We start from the raw sequence: 22,293 nt of genomic DNA on the forward strand, positions 1-22,293 counted from the left end.
ACTACGTACCTCAAGGATACGACCATGCCATGTAAGGGAGATCCGAGGCACCTCAGTAGCTGCCGCATGATCAACTACCCGGGTCGTCTTGCCCATAGCTTTAAGCAAACGAGCATACGACACCTCCGCCCACTTCAGGTTACTTACCTGCCCCAAATCTATGAGGCAAGTAAGTAACCCGATAGGGAAACGCTTTGCCCGATCACTCAAGAGAGTAACGGAAAGAATGTGGGAAATGTATATCCGAGCCAGCTGCTCAGATGTACACTACCGGTCAACCTCGTCAGCCTACAACTCGTCGGCAAGAATCGAGTACGGACAAGATTGAGGATATACATGGAGGATCGCCGCCAGACGATCCCCCACGAGATCCCTCGGTCTCAAGTCCTGCCCCGTTACGACCTCTATAACTACAGGCTCACCTACAAAAGGAAAACCCGTGATCATAGAGAAGTCGTAAGGGGTGACCATCATCTCTCCCCACGAAAAGTGAAAAGTATTGGTGGAGTCCCACCAAAACTCTAGCAATCCGCGGAGGAAAGCTGACGAAGCAGACTAACTCGACAAATCCCGAAGAGCCGCTAACGCACGATCGATCCCTAAAACCTCCACAATCTCCTTTACCTCGTTGGGTAAGCTCTTAAAACGAGTCCGCAGGTCACCAGATCCATATAGACGCATGCTAGACTCACTCTAAAAAAAAGAGAGAAGAGAGAGAGAGCTAAAATAATAAAAAACAGTTTTTGAAAGAAAGGAGGGAAAGTAAAAAAAAAGAAGGCGTAAGAAACTCACGATGTCGCGCCACCCTCGAACCGAGACGTGATGGTCTGGATCCCACTTAAGGACCCTAGGGTCCCAGTTGGGAGGAGCCTCCCAGATCACATCCTCCTGGCGACGTCGATCAGCGGCGGCGCGTCGCTCTCGAACCTCCTCACGAGGCCGGGTCACCCTCTTTCGAGGGCAAACTACCTCGTCAGGGCCGCCTAGAATCTCCTCCGCGTCAACAAATGGAGGCGAATCCATGCTATGATAGACAATATTTTTCTATTAGTTCATTTTCCTAAACTAATAATCGTGTTCTAGATCCTTTTTGACAGCATTACGGCTGCCTATAGGACAAAACACAAAAATCGAATGCCACCCATACTTGGGGGCTACGATACCTGTAGTCATACTTAGTAAATGGGGGCTTTTAACACCCACAAAAGCCATCCTATAGCAGTTTCAACTAAGCATTCAAGGGATTATATTTCAAAATCTCAAAGAATCAACTATTCCAAGACGAATAATGGTAATACCAACACAATTATCGTCTACCAAACAATCTTGAAGTTCGAATATGGCAAAAACAAGCTAAGTATACACTTCGCGCCATTTTTTCAATTTCAAAATTTGCAAAATGTGAATTATAAAGTAATACTAGTTCTAATACTACAATCTACATCAAAATCAACAAGTATAACCAAAATGAGCAAGAAAAGCAACAGATTCGAGCAAAATTCGATCAAACAAAGCAAAGAACAAACTTAAAAAAAGAAATGCTCATATAAGGTTCAATACTTAACCATTTTTCATGAAATTTGTTGCAAAACACTCCTTAAACATAGCACAACAACATGAAACAAACAATTTCAAGAATAATTTACCGAATCAAAAATCCCTAAATTAAAAATTTGGGGTTTTACGATTAGAAAAACGCTCGAATGCCAGCCAAGAATGAACGAATTTAAGCAAAAAAATTACATTGGATTATGGCAAATATGAATTAAGAGCGAGATTTGCTTCCTTCAACTTTGAAAATCGCAAAAAATGGAGCTCTTTAGAGTGAAAAGGGTCGAAAATAGAGGAAGGAAAGAGAGAGAGCGAAATGAAAAATCGCATTCGCGATTTTCTTTTTGCTGAATTGAGTGTCGCGCGCAACTCCAGAAATTGCGCGTGACGTAGCAGCGCAACTCAGAACGATGTGCGCGCCTGGCCAGCGCGACCCACTGAGTTGCGCGCGAATACTGGTCACTAAAATGACCGATATCCGGATTTTGATCCGTTTGATTATTTTTTCAACGGTTTTTGCTCGTTATTAGACGTAATGGCGCACAAATCATCAAAATTCTTTTAATTGCTTTGCATTTGTAGTTTATTTTCTTCTTTCATAGTTTTTTGCATCGTTTTGCATGCACAGCGTGCTTTGTGCCTTCCCCAAGCATACGTTTTGAACGTTGTTCGTAAGCGTGCCTTAAGAGGTTCCGTGGTGGTGCTTTACGTAAAAGCACCCATAGACAGGTTTGTCATTTTACTGTACTGACGTTATAAGTATCCGGGTTTTCTTCTTTTTCACGTCCGAAGTAAAAGGAAGGCGTTTTCACGTAGCATAAAAATGCAAATGGCGTAGCGTACAGCGTAAAATTGTACGGCGTAGGTGTTGCGTAAAATTTCACCTCAGCCCAAGCTTTGCGAGACCTACCTCTCGGAACTTAAAGGTAGACTATTTACTGTAGGCGTTAGCTAACGAGTCGACAGGCGCTCCGAACCTTCAGGAACGGGCATTTCTTGAATGGAAGCAAATACGGTAGTTAGTGAGCTTACTAACTTACTGGGCAGTTAGGGTGTCCGTCCACCCCCTATATAAAGAGCGATGAGACAATGTCGCACCTATGTAGTCACGTGCCCCCAGTCTTGAGTCACGGGTACTCATCTTGTGGACAAAGCTGCTGAGAGAGTTGGTAACTTTCTTCTCTCTCACTGGATTTGGATATATGCCTCCAGTCCTAAGACATGTATTTCTATCTTGTGGACATCCGGTTCGAATACCGGACCCGGCTCGAATGCCGGACCCTTTTCGGTTTGAATATCGAAAACCCCCTTTTTTATTCTTGTTACTTTGTTAAAGTCAGGCTAAAGTTTTAATGACATATCAAGGGACTTTAGACCAACGATGACATGATTGAGAAGAAATCATCCCCTTTTATTCTTTTTAAAACTGATCTTTTCTCATGACTTGACATCACCCAAAATACATTTACTTGTAAAAGTATTCTACAATTGCAAAGGATCAATCTAGATTCTTTAGCGTGTTAAGACTAGGGAAAGCTTTCTCTAGCCTTAATAGCTACTTGTTTCAAATACTTAGCAAACCGAGGACTATTTTGACATCCTTAAATGTAACTGAAAGATTCTCTAATCTTAGAGAACTTCGCAAAATGAGTCTAGGATTTTTCCTCGATCAAAGTGGGGGCTAAATGTAGACATCTACTTTTGGCCTCCTGTCCCGACAGGAAGTGCAATGACGATAAATAAATCCATCTTCGTGTTGGATCAAAGTAAAGAATACTTATGGATAACTGGTTAAGCCACAAAACACAAAGACTAGCCCGAATAAAAGAATAAGGCCAATACAAGGTCCAATTAACTAAACCCGATCATAATTAGGCTTAAGCCCGTGCTTAAAACCCAATAATGACGGATTTAGGAGCGTCTAGGTTAAAATTTAAGCTGCTGCGGAAAAATATCGCGCGCATCTCACAAAGACGCGCTCAGCTGTCGCGCGCAACTTATTCAGTTGCGCGCAGCACTCCGCGCAACTTCTAGAGATTCAGAATATCAAAATATTTGAAAATCGAATCTTACCATAGAGTTGCGCGTAAGACAAATAACTGCGCGCATCATCTGTGCGCGACTTATTCACTTGCGCGTAACAGCTGCGCGCAACTCTATTAGTTGCGCGCGACACCTGCTGCGGCAGAATGCTCTTAACCCTAAACCTAATCATTCCCTATAAATAAGACCCTAACCTGAGGCTTAAACACACAGAAAATAACCTAAAACGCTGGCAGAATACTGGTGAACTTATGCTTCCTAACCCTCTTGTCCTAAACACTCACCCCCTTTGATACTTTGTTACTACGGTGGAGGTTCCCCAACAAGAAGGAATCCATAAGTGTTCTAAACGGATATCTAGCAAAGAGAAGTGGTAAATTCCCGAGCACTTAGTTAAATCACGTTTATTTTCTTTGTTTAAAAGAACCTTAATTAATTAATTAGTGTTGTTTGATCACCCTTAAAATAATTAATTAATCAATTCCATATAGCATCTTTCATTAAATAAAGATTAGAATTGAATAAAATAATTGTTGGTTGATCACTTAAGCCAAGGCTAATATTGTTTATTTTCTTGTTCTTTTCACGAATTTAATTAAATAAGAATAACGACCTTACGATGTAATTCCTACGTGAATTGACGTGTGTAAATAAAATCAACTAACATAGTTTTAGGTATCACGTTGCATATATTGTTTGGTGATGAAATTGTGCAAAGGAAGAGCTAGTAGAGGTCGCACTAGGGCTAGGATCGCGATTCCCCTCTAAAGGGAACGTTATCTTAGTACCCTCGCTCCCGAACTCATTTCTGGTTTATGTAGACCAATTTGGGCATGGGTAAACTTATGATTCATGCTAAATATCCCTTGAACTCTACTTGGGAGAAAGGCATGAACGAGGTTTATGGGTTTTCCTAAAACTCATTGGCGACTCCTACTTGTTCCTTACAAAAAAGAGTGTATGATAGAATCATTTCTAATTCAATGTCCCCCAAACAGTCAGGAATTCAAATCCTAATACACCCTAACAAGTGTAAAGTCCTAGGCTTTTAAAGGGCCATGGGCATTTAAGGAGAGTACCCCTTAGACAGAATCACCCTCCTTACACTTCCCCTTTTCTTTTTTTTTGGGCTTTCCCCTTCACCACCACTGCCGACCACCGGCAACAGGTGGCCGCCTACCGCCAGCAGCATCAGTCACCGCTAGTAGGCAACCACTGGCACTGGCACCCGGCGTGGTGGTTGCCGCTGTTTTCTCTTTCCCCCTTTTTCGAACATATAAAAAAAAATTAAATCTTTAATATTAAAAACTAATCTATACTTAAATCTAATTGTTAATTAAGAGTTTTGGGATTCGATTTTTATGTTTGATTATTAGTATTATGTTAATTAGATTATGTTTATTTTCAGATTATGTTTTAAACAAAAAAAAGCCCCAATTTTTTAAACCCCAGGTTCCTGATTTGTAAATTATTGAAGGGATATGATGTATAATGGTTTAGACCTTTGATTACAGTGTTTTAAGGCTTAATTACAGCAAGTTTTAATTAAAATATAGTGCTGGAATTTTTAGTAGAGCATTTAAAATCAAGTTTCTGTATGGAATTTAAATTACCCATTAATTGGGATTTAATTATGATGTTTTAAATATAATTTCACCTTATTTTAATTAAATTATGAGGGGTCAATAGTATATATTCCCGGAAATTTGTGTAAAGTGGATTTTAATAGTCTTCTATAATTTTAAATTGTAGTCTTCTATAATTTTAAATTGTAGGAGATTTTGAAGTGAGTGATTTTTATTAGTCGTGGCGATTCTAAGATCGTATATAAGGTACATTCGCGTACTTAGAATGATTATATTAATATAATAGCATGTTAAATGTGTTAAATTGATTACAAGTAGTATCATGCTAGGTTTGGATTAGAAATTGTGGTTTGGATGTTATTGGTGATTGGATTATGAAGCACAAATTATTCGTGATGGATTATTAAATGGAAATTAATAGTTTGGAATATTATTTATGAACCATATATATATTTATGGCATGTTTGAGAGCATGTTTAATCAAACTAAATGTTTAATTTGGCTTGGAATATTGAAAAGAAATTTTATTATGGTTCATATAATTTTTATTGGTGCTATAGGCATGAGGAAAGAGCTATACAAGTTTCTATGTACACGAGAAATAAATTGTATGTTGGTGCCTTAGTGAACTTAAGGTGTTTTTAACACCGGGGTATAGGATTTGTGGCGCTATATGCGTTTAAGATGTCATTGGCACCGAGGTAGAATTAAAAAGGATTCAACATTAAATATTATGTGGTCGCTAATTATTCAAGAATTAAATTGGTATATTTGGTTGATTGAATAATTATTGTTGATTGAATGATGGTTTGAGAGTCATCACCAAGTCTAATAATATGTAAATAACATAAAGTGAAAGAGATTACACACCAAAACTCTTGGAACGTATATACCTTGCGTATGAACATATGGGGGGAGTTAAGTGACTTATATTTTATCATAACTTCTACTTGAGTACGGGCCGTTGTACATTCCTTTTTATTATTATTATGCGCAGGAATTCCGCCACTTATGAGTGGTTATTGATGCTGGCACGGTTAGCTCCCGTGTCAGTAACATCAAATTTGTTTGGGGGAGGTTGAGTGGGAAACCCGTTCGATGCGTAGTCAACATTAAATAAATTATGTAGTGTCTAGTGAGAACTTTTATTGAATGTTGTATACTTGAAAAACAGGTGCAACGAGGTAATTAGTTGTGTGTTGATGGGAAATTGGATGTTAGTGTGTTAATTACGCTTATGTACTTAGCTTTGCTGATTGTGTGTTTGTTAAACTTGTCTTCATCTTGGCCCTATGATGACCCATTTTTAATGGAGAGATGTGGAAACAAGTAGAGATAATTTTTTCAGGTGATGAAGCATATTCATGAATGGGCATGAGTGAAGAGCGAATCATGCTAGTTTCTATAAGTATATGAATGTGTTATTGCTTTACTTATTTATGACTTATTTATTTATATGTGAATAACGGAAAGGGTTTTAAATTCAGTTTTTTTTTTTTTTAATAAGGGCCTACAATGGTTCCAAGTTGTAGATTAATTTTATTTTACTTTGTTTGACTTTGGTTTGACTTTATTTCGTTGTTTTATTTTCAATGTTGACTTGGTTTGAAATGTTTTGAAATTAGCCTTCCACTGTGTGTCATTGATAGTTTTCTTAACCGTTATCACGGTGGAGGTAATGTCTTAGATATTCCTATTTAAAGTTTTAAACAGGGCAAAACAGGTATTTTAAAGGAAAGGAATTTCTAGGGTGTTACATGGAAAGTTGTTAAGAAACATAATGAACACCCCTATGATTATGTAGAAAGGATCCGATATTTTTGTTCCTATATGAGTAATGTCTTACGAGAAAGAGTTTATGACACCCCTGACCGCATTTCAGCTATGATTGTTCATTGTCTCCCAAAAGTGCCTCCTTATCTTGTTGTCAAAGAAAGATTTTCTGACTTTTATCTTCCGGGAGACATTCCAAACTACCACAAATACAAAGATTATTATGGTCAATGGTGCCCAGATTATGCTTTCCTAACCAATTACCTCGTCAGGGTTGAAAAAGCACATTGTCAACATTTGCACCTTCCATACCCTTATTATTGTTATAACAATCCAGGAGAGAATAATACTCTACCAGGACATCAGTCTGAAAGTTCTTCTTCTTCTTCTTTTTCTTCTTCTTCTTCTTCTTCTTCAAAGGTGAAATCAAGCAGAAAATGGGGAACAACAACAGGAAAACAATTCACTTTTGGAGATATCAAGTCCAAATCCACCTCCAACTCCGATTGTAATAGACATCTCATCTGATGAGGAGGAAGAGAGAGAATTTGTACAAGAAGATACCGAACCTGAAACACCTGAACCAATGAAAGAGACAGATGATTCTGATTTCGATCCCAAAATTTTCAAACAATCCTCCCACAAGAGAGACAACGTCCGAAAGGATTAGATTTTAAAGTTTTTCTCGTTTTGGATAATCAGTTTTAATTACAATTTATCTCTATCATTTCAGTTTTAAATTAATAAGTGGCATGACCACAATGAGTCGGTGAGCTTATGTAGTACATAAGCTCTAGAACTTAATATTATTTTGATAATTCTTGTTTATTTAATTAATAAAAATCCTATTTATTTCTTTTTTAATTTATTTATATTGATAAATAATTCAATTTATTCTCCAAAACTCTTCTATTTCACATCACCATCCCAATAACTAAAATTCCAAGCAAGTTAATTCCAATAAATCATTTCTAAGCCATGGGAAATTAATGGGAATTACTTTTTATTTTTGATGTGATGCTTTATTAAATGCATGGTAGATTAGAAATCTATAATTGGTTGACAAAGCTTCAAATTTAGGGAATTCTTAGCTTTTGCTATCCCAATTTGTTAGCTTCAAATTTTATTGTGGTTGTTTCAAGGGTGTTAAGTAATAGATGGGTGTATGCCTTGAGAGCTAACCAAAGCCATATATAATATAAACCCTTGATCTTAATTCAGGAGAAGCAAAATGGCAGGGGGAAATAATTCTGGTAATGATGGAAATGATTTGAGTGAAGTAGTGAGTTGTAGCCTAATAGTTGGCCTGAAATTCAACCAACATTGTGGATGCTCAGGGTGAGCTTTTCAAGAAGGTGACCCAAAGAAAACCACCAACCTTACCATATTAGAAAATTGGTTAAGGGAGTTTGAGAAACTATTTGGGGCAGTTAGGTGCCCAGAAAATTCTAAGGTGGGTTATGCTACTTATTACTTGAGAGGTGAAGCTGATCTTTGGTGGCAGAAAAATGAGACAACTATTAGAGCGTTACTTGGATTCAATTGGACTAAGTTCCAAGAAAAGGTGAGAGACAAGTTTTACCCTAGCTTCTTACAGAAGCAGAAGGCTAAGGAGTTCTCAAACCTCAGAATGGAGGGAATGACAGTGACTGAATACTATACCAAGTTTATTGAGCTGTCTCATTTTGCTGAAGAGTCTGTCTCTACAGAGAAGGCAAAGGCTAGGAAATTTGAGAGTGGTTTGACTACTGATTTGTAGTTAAAGTTGTGTGGACAAGCGTTTGAAACCTTGGATGAAGTGTATGGTAGAGCTGCACACTTGTATGCTCTTGAGTTGAAGAAAAAGAAGGAACTGGTTGATGTGGAAGTAAAAGAAAATAGGAAAGAAGTGGGACAGAACTCTGGGAACCAACAGGGTAACCAGAAAAATTTCAAGAAGCAGAAATACCACCATAACAACAACAACTTCCACAACAACAACAACAATTCCCAAGGTAACAATCGTCAAGGAGGACGTAACTTCAATGGAGGGGCTAGAAACAATAACCAAGGGAATAACAGAAATGAGAGGCACTATTTTTGCAAGAGTTGCAAGAATTTGCAAGAATAACCATCCTAGAAGGAACTATGATGGAAATCTGGTTGTTTGTCGTGTTTGTAACAAGATGGGGCATAGAGAGTACGAGTATTTCTTCAAAGGTTCTAATGGGAACAAACAAAACAATAATTTAGGAGGGACCCAAAGGAACTTTCAGGGAAACAACAATAACTTCAACAAGAATAAGGGAGCGCAACATAATGGAGCAAAGAACAGCAATAACAGCAGCAATGGGAATAACCACCAGAAAAGTGGAGCTGCGGGAAAATTGAATGTGTTGAGTAGGCATGAGGCTAATTCCACGAAAGATGTCATCACTGGTACCTTTTCTATTCACTCTATTCCTGTTAAAGTTTAATTTTATTCTGGTGCAACTTTTTGTTTCATTTCAAAAAGAATAGTTTCAAAACTTAAAGATTCTTTGAAAACAGTAGAAGTAGTAGATTTACCAATAATCATTCCAACGGGTGGGGTAGTGAATTGTTCCAAAACCTTTAGAAATGTACCTTTAGAGATCAAAGGAAAAGTGTTTCTGTCTGACCTAATCGAGTTTGGGTTAAAGGATTTTGATGTCATCCTAGGAATGGATTGGTTGAGCAAGTACAATGCAGAAATAAGTTGTCGGTCGCAGAAAGTAAAAATGACCACAAAAGAGAGTGAGGCGGTGACTTATTGGATGCATGGTAAAGCCAAATGCCCTAGGTTGATTTCTAAGTTGAAGTTGGCAAAGTACATGAAAAAGGGACATCTTGTGTACTTATGTAGTGTGAGGAACATGGATCATGAGGAGGAAACTAAGCCAAAAGATATAGAGGAAGTGAATGAATTTCTAGATGTATTTTCGGACGAAATCCCTGGAATGACACCCAAGAGAGAAATTGACTTCACTATAGACTTAGTCCCAAGGACAGCACCAATATCCAAGGCATCATATCGGATGGCACCTACAGAGATGAGCGAGTTAAAGGAGAAATTGCAGGATCTGTTGGAAAAAAGGGTACATAAGACCGAGTGCATCCCCTTGGGGAGCACCAGTTCTGTTTGTTAAAAAGAAAGATGGGAGCATGAGGTTGTGCATTGATTATAGAGAATTGAATAAGGTGAAAAAAAAGAACAAATATCCACTTCCGTGTTTTCTAATACAGATGAAGACATTCCTAAAACCACTTTTAGGACAAGATATGGACACTATAAGTTTACAATAATGCCATTTGGATTGACAAACTCTCCAGCAATCTTTATGGATTTGATGAATAGGGTGTTTCATCAGTATATGGATAAGTTTGTAGTAGTGTTCATAGATGATATATTGGTGTATTTGAAGAACAAAGAGGAGCATGTAGAACATCTTAGGGCAATTCTACAAACACTGAGAGAAAACAATCTTTATGCAAAGTTCTCTAAGTGTGAATTTTAGTTGGAAAAGGCAGCATTCTTATGTAATTTTGTGTCTAAGGATGGCGTGGAAGTAGATCCAGCCAAAATCAAAGTTGTGAAGGGTTGGTCTACACCTAAAACTTAAGAGTTTCCTAGGTTTGGCAGGATATTATAGGCGTTTTGTGAAATATTTCTCGGTGATTGCTTAACCTATGACTACTCTAATGAAGAAGGAAAAGAAGTTTGAGTGGGATGATAAGTGTGAAGAAGCATTCCAACTCTTGAAATAGAAGCTGGTTACAGCACTAGTGCTAACACTGCTAGACGATAGTGGTATCTATGATGTGTATGGTGATGCATCAAAGAATGGTTTGGGATGTGTGCTTATGCAAAATGGAAAGGTGATTGCATACGCATCAAGGAAATTAAAAACCCATGAAGTAAATTACCCAACCCATGATTTGGAACTTGCTGCAATTATCTTTGCACTAAAGATCTGGCGTCATTACTTGTATGGAGTGAAATGTATAATTTACACAAACCATAAGATCTTGAAGTACAATTTCACTCAAAAGGATTTGAAATCTCGCCAAAGGAGATGGTTAGAATATACGACGGATTATGACTTAGACATACAGTATCATGAAGGGAAAGCAAATGTAGTTGCAGATGCTCTAAGTCGTAAGACCAGTCATGGATTAAATACCATGATAGTGGGGGATGAGTTATGTAAGGAAATGAGTAAAATGAATTTAGAGGTTGTAGAATGGGGAGTACCAACTGGCATTCTTGCGAATATGACTATCCAACCAACCATATTCGATGAGATAAGGGAAAACCAAGCAGGAGATGTGAAATTGGATAGGATTCGTGAGAAAATAAAACAAGACAAAGCTATAGATTTAATAATTCATGAAGATGGAAGTTTGAGGTACAAAGGTTGATGGTGTGTACCTCAAAAGTGTGAGGGAGTGAAGAGAAAGATAATGTAAGAGGGACATAATACACCCTATTCAATACACCCAGGAGGGGGTAAGCTATATAAGGACTTGAAAAAGGTGTATTGGTGGCCTAGAATGAAGAATGAAGTTGCAGAATTTGTAGCAAAATGGCTGACTTGCCAAAAGGTGAATATAGAGTACAAGAGGTCACAGGGAACTGTGCAATCATTGGAAATTCCTTGATGGAAGTGGGATTGCCTTTCAATGGATTTTGTGACTTGCCTTCCAAAATCAAAGAGTGGAAATGACACCATTTGGGTAGTGGTGGGCAGACTTACAAAATATGCGATGTTTATACCAATGAAGGAGACTTGGATGATGGAACAACTTGCAAAAGCTTACATCAAGAATGTTATGAGGTTACATGGAGTTCCAAAAGATATTGTGTATGACAGAGATTCCAGGTTCAAAATTCTGGAAAAGCGTACAGGAAAACTTTGGTACGACACTTAAGATGAGTACAACGTTTCACCTTGCCACAGATGGACAAATTGAGAGAACCATTCTAACCTTAGAGGACATGTTGAGAGCTTGTGTTATAGACTTCCAAGGAGGATGCGAGGATAGTTTGGATTTGATTGAATTTTCCTACAATAATAGTTATCATGCGAGTATTGGAATTACTCCATTTGAGACATTATATGGGAGAAATTGTCGTAGTCCAATTTGTTGGAACGATATAAGTGAAACAATGATTCTAGGGCCTCAAATGATCGAGGATACCGTGAAACAAGTAAGGGAAATTCAAACTAAGATTCAGGCAGGTCAAGATTGCCAAAAGAGCTACGCAGATTTGAAGCGTAGAGAGGAGGAATTCGATGTTGGTGACAAAGTATTATTAATGGTATCACCAATGAAAGAAGTAATGAGATTTGGAAATAAAGGAAAACTGAGCCCAAATTATATTGGTCCATATGAAATACTGTAAAGAATAGGCAAAGTAGCTTATAAGTTGGCTTTACCTATGGAGCTAAGCAAAGTGAATGATGTATTTCATGTGTCTCAATTAAGAAGGTACATACAGGTGCTACAACCTGAAACCATTGAGCTAGACCAAAGTTTATCCTATGAAGAGAGACCTGTCAAAATTCTTGATAGTAAAGTGCGTAGTACACGCAATAAGAATGTCAAGATTGTTAAAGTGCTATGGTCTAACCAAGAATATGAGGAAGCCATTTGGGAGGCAGAAGATGAAATGAAAAAGAAATTCCCTTAAGTTATGGGGATGTAACTTGTTTTCTTTCGGGGGGGTAGAATGCGGCTGAATTTCGCGCTTTTTCTATATATTTTCAGTTATTTTTCTGCTTTTTGCACAATTTTAATGAGTATTTTAAGTTATTGTGTTCTCAAGAGACACAGTAAGGTAAAGGTATGACAAAAAGTACAGCAATATTATACTAAGTGAGGAAAAACTTTGAATTTTGTTTCCCAAGTTTCGGGACGAAACTTCTTTTAAGGAGAGTAGACTGTAATACCTCATATTTTTATACGTATTTTAATTAAAATAAGTATTTTGAGAAGTATTTAATTAAATTGAATTGTTTTATTTAAAGTATTTTAATTATTTATTTTAAATAAGTTTGGAAATATTTATAAGAGGAAAATTTATTTAATAAATTAATTTAATTAAGTTGGGGTTTAATTTAAGGAAAATATTATTTTAGTAAAGTTTTATTAGGGACGAGATTAGGAAAATTAAAAGAGGAAAGTTAGGGAAAAAAGGTTTGTAGAGAAGGGGTATAAATATCCCACATATGAGGCAAATTAACTTTTCCCAGAGTGGAGAAAACTCAAGGTAAACTTCTCTCTCCTTTCACCTCTCCTTTTTCCCCTTCCCCTTTTCTTTTTTTTCGGCTGCCCCCTTCACAACCACTGCCGACCACCGGCAGAAGGTGGATGCCCGCCGCCAGCAGGCGGCCACCGGCTCTTGCAGCCGGCGTGGTGGCTGCCGCTATTTTCTCTCTTCCCCTTTTTCGAACATATAAAAAAAATAAATCTTTGATGTTGAAAACTAATCTATACTTAAATCTAATTGTTAATTATGAGTTTTGGGATTTGATTTTGATGTTTGATTATAAGTATTATGTTAATTAATTTTTAGATTATGTTTTAAATTAAAAATCCCAAATTTTTGAAACCCTAGGTTCTTGATTTGTAAATTATTGAATGGTTGTGATGTATAATGGTTTAGACTTTTGATTAAAGTGTTTTAAGGCTATTGTATAAACCCAAATGTGTCTCCCCAAAACCAAACCCAGTGATGAATACCTTTCACGTCATTTGATTACTGAATAAAGCAAAAGTCACTACAACAAAAAAACCCCTATCGAGTCGCCTCTAAACCATCTTACACATCGCTTCAAGGGCGACACTACAGGCACCGACACAATAGGTACCCCCCTTACGTGTCGCCTATGGCCTGGCACATTTGGTTGGTTTATGAGTAGCCTATTTCATTACAGGTGACGCATTAGGTTGGTTTATGAGTCGCCTTTTTCATTACAGGTGACGCGTTAAGTTGGTTTATGAGTCTTATTTTTCATTACAAGTGACGCGTTAGGTTGGTTTATGAGTCGCCTTTTTCATTATAGGCGACGCGTTAGGTATATTTTATGAGTCCCCTGCTTTTTATGAGGCGATGCGTAAAGTGATTTTTTGAAAAGTATAATTCTTCAATAGCGATACCCAAAATACAATTTTTTTTTTCTTTTTCCTCATTGAATTCACACTTGCTAGTATAATTAAAACCTGTGTAGGACTTGAACCTACATCTATGTGCAATAGCACATTGCTCTACCATTTTAGCTAATAGGCTTTTGAAAACATTTATGGCAAAAATTCTATAAAAATAACATTAGAAATATAAACATAAACATAGACAACATATAATAAAAAAGACAAGTGACAATAAGCCTTGACCATCATGCACTAACGATTGTAGGGAGAATTGTACCCATTATACCTTTAATAATAAGACTTCATTACTCCTAAACAAAAAAATAAAGTAATGGCATTTAAGATACAATCATAGCAGTGCTTTAAATTACCAAAAACAATCTTTAAAACCCACATATGATCCTCCAAACATTATAACATGCTTCCACACTACATTTCACCATGAGTTTAACAATCAAAATGATAAGGTCAGCATCACAAAAACCTCTATGTACTAAAACAATATCATTACGAGATCTAACCATTACATTACTTCACATAAACTTAGCAATGAATTAAATGAAATGACCATAGCTAGCATAAGAACTACGACTTGAAACAAAGCATACTAATATAAATTCACAGCTCTCCTCACAAGCATGACATATGGCATTGAGTGCATCAGGACAAATATACTATAAGAAGAACCATCTCAGTACTCTATGGTTTGTGCGTACCTTAGTGGAGTCAAGACAGTTTTTTATGAGATTCTCATATGATCCAGGCAAAAGTGCAAGATCCATGTTTTCATGCATCTCTTTGAATTTCAAACTAACATCCTCAACCTTTAAAGAGAAACATTAGGCATCTTAAAAACAAGTCAAATTAGTATATATCCAATCTTAGCATTTTATGATCAATAACAACAATCACTTTAAGGTAAAAAGCCATGAATTTTCATCTTTATGGAGGAATAAGAGCATAGCTATCACCATACAAAATTAGGACTCATATTCTCTACATTGTATGTCACAATAAGCTGTCATAACACTGCAAGATTAAGCTACATTTTAATGTCAAAATAGAGTAATGTACAATGAAGCAGGCTTATCACTAGTCATAAGCCACAAAAAAATTGTAGTTTTCTTGCGACATAGATAATTAAAAAATAAACCGTAGAGAGCATAATCTTCTATACGAAGTGTTTGTCACTTTATCTATTCAAGATAATTAAAAAATTAAGCAGCCTTTGCCCATACAGAGACCCTAGAGAGCATGATCTTCTAGATCAAGTATTCAAGGTTGAAAACTTGAATTCCTTCATGCCAAGCATCATTAAAAAAACACAAGCATACATCATACAGCTATATGAGGCAATTTCTAAGACAATGTTTGCAGAATATACTACTTCAAGGAACAGAGAGATACTCCTTCACATATACTAAATCAAAATACTTTCCTAAGAGTATATTGTCATTTCCAATATTCATAACAATTCTAATTAGAATTCTGCATTCTAATGATATGAATCAATTTCGTGCACTATTTCCAATAGTCATAACAATTCTAATTCAAAAAAAACAACTTATTAACTATCACATCATATAAAACCCGTGTTTGACCCCATAACGTCATCGAAAACCATAGCAATTTGTACGCCAAAATTGAACAATATATGCTATAATTACCTATCACAACATTCTGCAAGTGCATTAACCTCCTCTTCAAATTGATCTAATGCCTAAAAAATCAATAAAAAAAACCAACAATTAATCTTCATAATCTCATACAAACAACATCACAATTCCTAACTGAGAGAAATTGACAAAGAACGGACCTGCTGCGACGCATCGGAAGCGCTGAGAAAGTCATGATTGACATAAAGATGCGCTTCTTAATGGTAGATCCGAGGTTACGACGCGCATGAGGAGAGTTGTCAGAGTAGAATGTATAAGTGTGGAGAGAGAAGTGACAAGTTCTGGAGAATCGAGTCGAGATTCTAGAACCTTCTTTAGCTTTCTGATTAATCCTACTATCAATGTCGTTATTCCCATTGATGATTGCTTATCTTATCAATTTCTCTGATTGATTGAAGATGAAGATTGATTCGCTACAAATGTGCAGAATCTGGAAATTGTTGATGAACTTTTGGGGAAAATGTTAGGTTTTTGAGCCGTAATTGAAGTGAGTTTGGTGATGAAATGGGGGAAATATTCAGATCTTGAGCAGATCTTGAATGTTGGAGAGTAGAGACTCTAGGAAGAAGATGGAGATGAGAGTGTCGCGAACAATGTTGAGTATGGAGGAGTAAGGTAAGAGGCGAAGAGAGGAAGGAACAAAAAGACTAAGGGAATGAATGAGGGAGCCGATGAGAGAGGGACAAAAAAGATAAGGGAATGAATGAGGTTTCTAGGGTTTTTGCTTGCTGTCAATAAAAAATGGGCAAAGGTGTCGCCTGTAATAATACAAGACTATAGGCGACTCGTAAAGTAATACTTTATGAGTCACACATGATGAAAGACGGGATGTGTATAGGTTACGTGTCGCCTATTATAGTGTAGGTGACGTTTATGACTTTCAATTTATTTTTAGATGCCTTTTATGTGTCACATGCTTTGTATGAAGCGACTCTAAAACCTTACGTATCACATATCAATTTGAGGCGACTCTAAAAGGGCGACTCCGTAGGGTGTTTTTGTAGTAGTGTGTGAAAAGTCTAGTGATGAGGATGTTTTTATTAAAATATCTCTTTTTTCTGTTTTTGAAAATATTTCTTTTCTTACCTTATTTATGAAAAACGTGCATTCCAGTTTAGTTTGGTCCATGATAAGGGTCCAATAATAGTGTAGTTGGATAGGGTTTGAAAAGACCTTTCCAACAATATATTATAAGCCCAATTCCGATGAATAATGAGGAAGTTATGGCCAAAATACTAATCTGGGCTCGGTTTGGTTCTTACATGCGGCCCAACGATCTAGAGGAGGGCATATTATTAATTATCATTCCTAAAGCTATTAGGATTAATCATAGTCTTCTAGAATATTCTAGAAAGTTCTCTTAAATCCTAATGGAGTTAGGATTGATAATTATGTTTCAAAGAGTTTGAAATTGAATAAAATTACTCCTTTTAAGAATCCTTGTTTTGTACGAAGTGGAATATATTCAAATATTATTTTTCGTGCCTCATAATCTTTATCCAAATTTTTTTTATGGTTGGATAGATATTTAAATTATCTTTCCAATGATATATTATAATATTAAATCCGAGCTATAACAAAAAAGATATGAATGAGATATGAAACTCTATCCAAAACCGGCACCCTTCAACTATTTGGGCCATATCTTTTTATCTACAAAAGATTTTAATCTGATTCCAATTGGGTTGGAAATTAAATTTCAAGAGCTTACCAACGACATATTCTATGACTTTATTGGACTTCTGGATCAAAAAATATGATAAAAACAAAATCCGGAAAAACTGTCTTACAGCGGCGGACGATAGACCCTGTCGCCTGGCGACAGTTGGCGACAGGTCATGTTAATTGTGACAGCGTCGTGTTTTATTCTTTTCGAAACTCTGATTCTTTTTTATCATATTCGGCTGATTTTCTTTATAAATAGCGTCCTAAGACCTCCGTTTTGAATCATCAATTCTTTTCATCAACTCTCATCAAGAATTTCTTGATTTTCTCTCTCTTTTTCTAGCCTAGCCTTTTACAAACAAAATTCCTCATACATTAGATCTAGACACACCTAGCCAAGTTCAAAGTTGCCTTCACCCTGTGAACGGTTTACAAGTTCCTAAAACTTGTTGGCGACTCTTTTGCTCTACCTTCCTTCCCTTTGGACGCCACCATACTTTAGTGTATGATCACAGTGGGGTTCAAGTTTGGGGTAATGCTTGAAATATTCCCTACAATTTTTGGCGACTCCACTGGGAGGATTTCTATTTTAATTCCTGAAATTTATTTCGGCAATGATTTAGAATGAGTGGATGAGACTCAAAATGTTCTAAGTATTTCATGTGTGTAATTTTGATTGACAATATTGTCATATGCATAAAAAAGATCTCATTGGAAAGACCATCCGTAATGAGTTAAAAAACATAGGGTTTTTACACGTAGGAAATTTGTGGAATATCTTTCACAACTAGGATCGAAATAATGCTACGAAAAACTGGAAAATTTTATCGAACACAGAAAGCTGCTGAGGCATGTAGGAACTGGCGTCTAGCAAACAGAGCCTGTCGCCGATGATATGGCTCTGTTGCCGAGCGACAATTCTGTCACTAGGCGACAAGACTATATTGCGGTGACGGTCCCTGTTGGCTGGCGCCGCGTTGTTCCAATACCGAGCCAGAAATATGAGTTCAAATTTCGACCAGTTCTAGCACTGTTCGCTCGATTCTACTTCCTGATTGAGTTTTTCTCACTTTTCTAAAACCCATATGCGTTCTACATATGGACATAACCCTCTCCCAATTCATGCTCCATCTACCTGATTGAACGCTCTATGCAACAAAGGGTACATCCGAGAATGTTGAATTCACCAAACCATGGAAGCGAGTTTTTAACTCGCGGGGTCCCATCCACTCGCGCCAACCCTTCCAAAGGTAAGGCTTTCGAGCGGTGCATCCGGACTCATAACCATGGACCCACTTTGACTAACCCATATCCAGAACTTTAGAGAACAAGAGCCATGGTTAGGTTGCAAACTCATTGCATCATGTTGTGACTACTTGACTACTTGTGCATCTCTTACTTGTGCATCCTTATTAAGTGAATAAACTAACCGTTTGGTTTGACTTTTATTTGTAAATGAGTCTTAATAAACTAACCAATGACTAAAGGACTTTTGTTAATTAATTGATTAATTAATTTGAGCTAAAAAAATATACCTTAAAATCGAGTCATAGTTCCTTTAAGTCAACCCGGATTTTTATTCCCGTGTACTGCACAAACGTCAACTTGTTTTTGTCATAACCGGAGTTATAGAAAGAGTTACGCGTCGTATAAAATATGGATATGTATCCCTGAGTTTTATCTTTAATGTGGAGTTAGTTTCATCCATATCAAAGTCACAGATCTAAAGTTATGACAAAAATACCACTGCCTGTCCAGTTTAATGCATATACGTGAGGTCTTAATAACTTAGTCTTTGCTTGAGTCTAGTCACATAGTCTAGGCACATGGTCATGACACGAGTCTTCACATGTCACCTACACTCACTAGTCTCAGCACACAATTTGTATATGTCACCATGACCATGTCTTAGATTCATGCATCAGTAGGTTCTTTCCGTCATTTAAGTTGGGGATACATTATATTCCTAATTTTTACATATCTCTCCTTCTACATCATCTTTCCATTCTCTACATGCTTTCTCAATATCACAACCTTCATTCTTCCTACCTTCTTCCATCCATGTATGTTGAATCGAGTTTGAGTCATGTGATTGACAAACAAAAAAAAAATGAGGGTAATGATGAAACAAATGCACAAGACAAGCTTCTCACCAAGATTTCATGCTTTCTTCTTCTTTTTTTCAAACCCTTTCCCCAATAAGTCTAGCATAAGTACCCTTCATCCTCCTTGAATTTATTTCTTAGAGTTTGATTTTTACCCTTCACTTTTTAAATAAAATAAGCATTTATTTCCTTACATATGATCATTATATTCATGTATTGGCAAAAAAAATAAATAAATAAATAAAAAAATCCATGTCGAACTGAGCACAAGGTATACCAATGATTTGAGGCACCCCTTGTAGCCGCATCATATTATCTTTTACCCTTCAAATATGCAATCCTTTCTTGATAAACCACTTTGAGCCTCATCTAACGATAAACCTTTCTTTTTCAACCCACATCTACCTAACTTCGGGATGGGACAGTATGCAATTTATGCAATTTTAAAAAACTTGAGTGACTTCAAAAGATTAAAATAGCAAAAAAAATAATAAGCAAAAAAAAAAAAAAGTGTACAAACAGGCAAGTGTTCCAATGTCTTTGATATGAAAATATCTTTGATAAGAACACGTCTTGGATTGCATTTCTTATCGAGTGCTCGCTACCGTGCCTGAGAAACATGAATGCCAAGTGAGTAATAGACCGCATGATCGGGATTGCCCACACTTATAAAAAATAAAATAAATGCTAAAGAAAAAGAGAGAGCAAAATATAAACAAAAAAAAAAAAAGAAAAGAGAGCTATAAAAGAGTTAAAAGCCTCAAGCATAAAAATATAAATATTCAAAAGCAAAGTTGCACACCTTGGGAGCTTATCAAGGGTCTTGAGCCTTTTATCCCCTTCTTCTTCAACCTTTAGCCTAACCACGTTACAACCCTTTAAAAAGACCTTTTTGAGGTATACACACACTTGTGCGAGGTTCGGCTAGAGCTACGTTCAGCCTGATTCCTAACAGATACGTAGGCAACCTCACATCGAGGTGCAGCCGTAATAAAAATGCACTCACATTCACACACTCACATCATGATCATATCAAGGGATCCCCTGTGCTCATCCCTATTCATTTAGAGCTAGACTTGGGGGCTTGATCCTTACATCATTAGCTTACCTAGCCTAAGAGTCACCATCATTTGACTCTTCTTGAAATAATATCTTTTTCCACACACTTAGCCCCTGCGGCCTAACTTTAGTATCACCATCACACACATCATAGATACATGACCAAATCTACTTCCCTTAGGAACCCTTTGTCGTGAAATCTTAACACAAAGTTGAAGTATGCCTTGTCATATCATCATTATTGCATCACAAAGTATGAAGTACTTAGCCTCCGCGCCTAAGTTACCTAAATACTTTCATCATGGAGTCAACAATTGAGATAAGCCTAGGATGAATTAATCCTTGCACAACATTTGACTAAGCTCATTCAACATGCACCTTCAAAAACTTTGCTTCTTTCTTTTTTCGCGTCTTTCTTTTTGGGAGAAAGTCAATACCCTCCAAAAAATGACGGAAATTTTTTGCTTTTTCACATTTTGAGTCAAGCACATCACAATACAATGCACACACGGGTCATGAGTCACACGTGTCAATTCACCTTGGGTCAACCTCAAGTCAGCCAGTCACATTGAGTCAACCTCAAGTCAGTAAGTCACGTTGAGTCAACCTCAAGTCAGTCAATCACCTTAGGTCAACTCTAAGAAAAAACATCAAGCCTTAGGGCAACCCTGAGAAAAGCACGAGAAAAGTCTTTTGGCAATCTTTTGATTTTTACAGAATACCACCATTCAGCAAAGCTCCTGTTCGCAGCCAACCGAACGATCGCAACAAATATTCAAGTATCAAAGCTCTATTGTTCAGAGACGCGGGGACAATCCTTTCAAGCTCTTTTGTTCAGAGACGTGTGGACATATAAAAAAGCTCTTTGCTCAAAGACGTGTGGGCATCCTATTCAAGCTCCTTTGTTCAGAGACGCGTGGACATATAAAAAAAGCTCTTTTGCTCAGAGACGCGTGGGCACATTATTCAAAGCTCTTTGTTTAGAGATACGTGGACATATCATCAAAGCTCTTTGTTCAGAGACGCGTGGACATATCATCAAAGCTCTTTTGTTCAAAGACGCGTGGACATATCAAAAGCTCTTTGTTTAGAGACGCGTGGACATATCATCAAAGCTCTTTTTCTCAGAAACACGTGGGCATATCATTCAGAAACTCTTTGTTCAGAGACGCGTGAACATATCCAAAAAAGCTCTATTGTTCAGAGACGAGTGAGCAACAAAACAGCAAGATGACGTTCCCTAGCTTGTGGAAGGTTGTCACAACGACAAATGCAACAACAAATCGATTACCCCAGAGACGTGTGCTCGCGGTGCAAGATACGCGTTTCTTTAACTCTCTTATCTGTTTTAACTAACGCTAGTTTTACAGGCATCGGCGTTACAAGAATGATTTAGGATTGCAGAACGTTATGAGTCATTCTTCGTCCCTATCAATACTTTGACTTTTGTTTTCGAAACTTGTGTTTCTCCAAACTCAGTCAAAGTGTGGGCTTCTGTAAACACACAAATGTATTTCCCAAAAACCAAACCCAGTGATGAATACCTTTCACATCATTTGATTATTGAATAAAGCGAAAGTGTGAAAAGCCTAGTGATGAGGATGTTTTTATTAAAATATCTCTTCTTTCTGTTTTTGAAAATATTTCTTTTCTTACCTTGTTTATGAAAAACGTGCATTCCAA

At 37.0% G+C, this 22,293-nt stretch overlaps 1 long non-coding RNA gene across 8 annotated transcripts in view; it reads right to left on the bottom strand.

Moving 5' to 3' along the window:
• LOC145558550 (uncharacterized) overlaps positions 1 to 16,393 on the bottom strand; it is a 35,261-nt gene extending 18,868 nt beyond the window's left edge. For 5 of the 8 annotated variants that reach the window (XR_014092532.1, XR_014092529.1, XR_014092533.1 and 2 more), the window contains exons 1-3: positions 15,922 to 16,393; positions 15,773 to 15,825; positions 10 to 14,929 (exon numbers count right to left, since the gene is read on the bottom strand). This is a non-coding gene — a long non-coding RNA (uncharacterized LOC145558550). The remainder of the gene's footprint in view (positions 1 to 9; positions 14,930 to 15,772; positions 15,826 to 15,921) is intronic. The other 3 variants (XR_014092530.1, XR_014092534.1, XR_014092531.1) reach the window with 3 other exon arrangements.
• Between the last annotated feature and the right edge of the window lie 5,900 nt (positions 16,394 to 22,293).

This window comes from Chenopodium album, chromosome 9 (assembly GCF_948465745.1).
Source record: "Chenopodium album chromosome 9, dcCheAlbu1.1, whole genome shotgun sequence".
NCBI classification, from domain to species: domain Eukaryota; kingdom Viridiplantae; phylum Streptophyta; class Magnoliopsida; order Caryophyllales; family Amaranthaceae; genus Chenopodium; species Chenopodium album.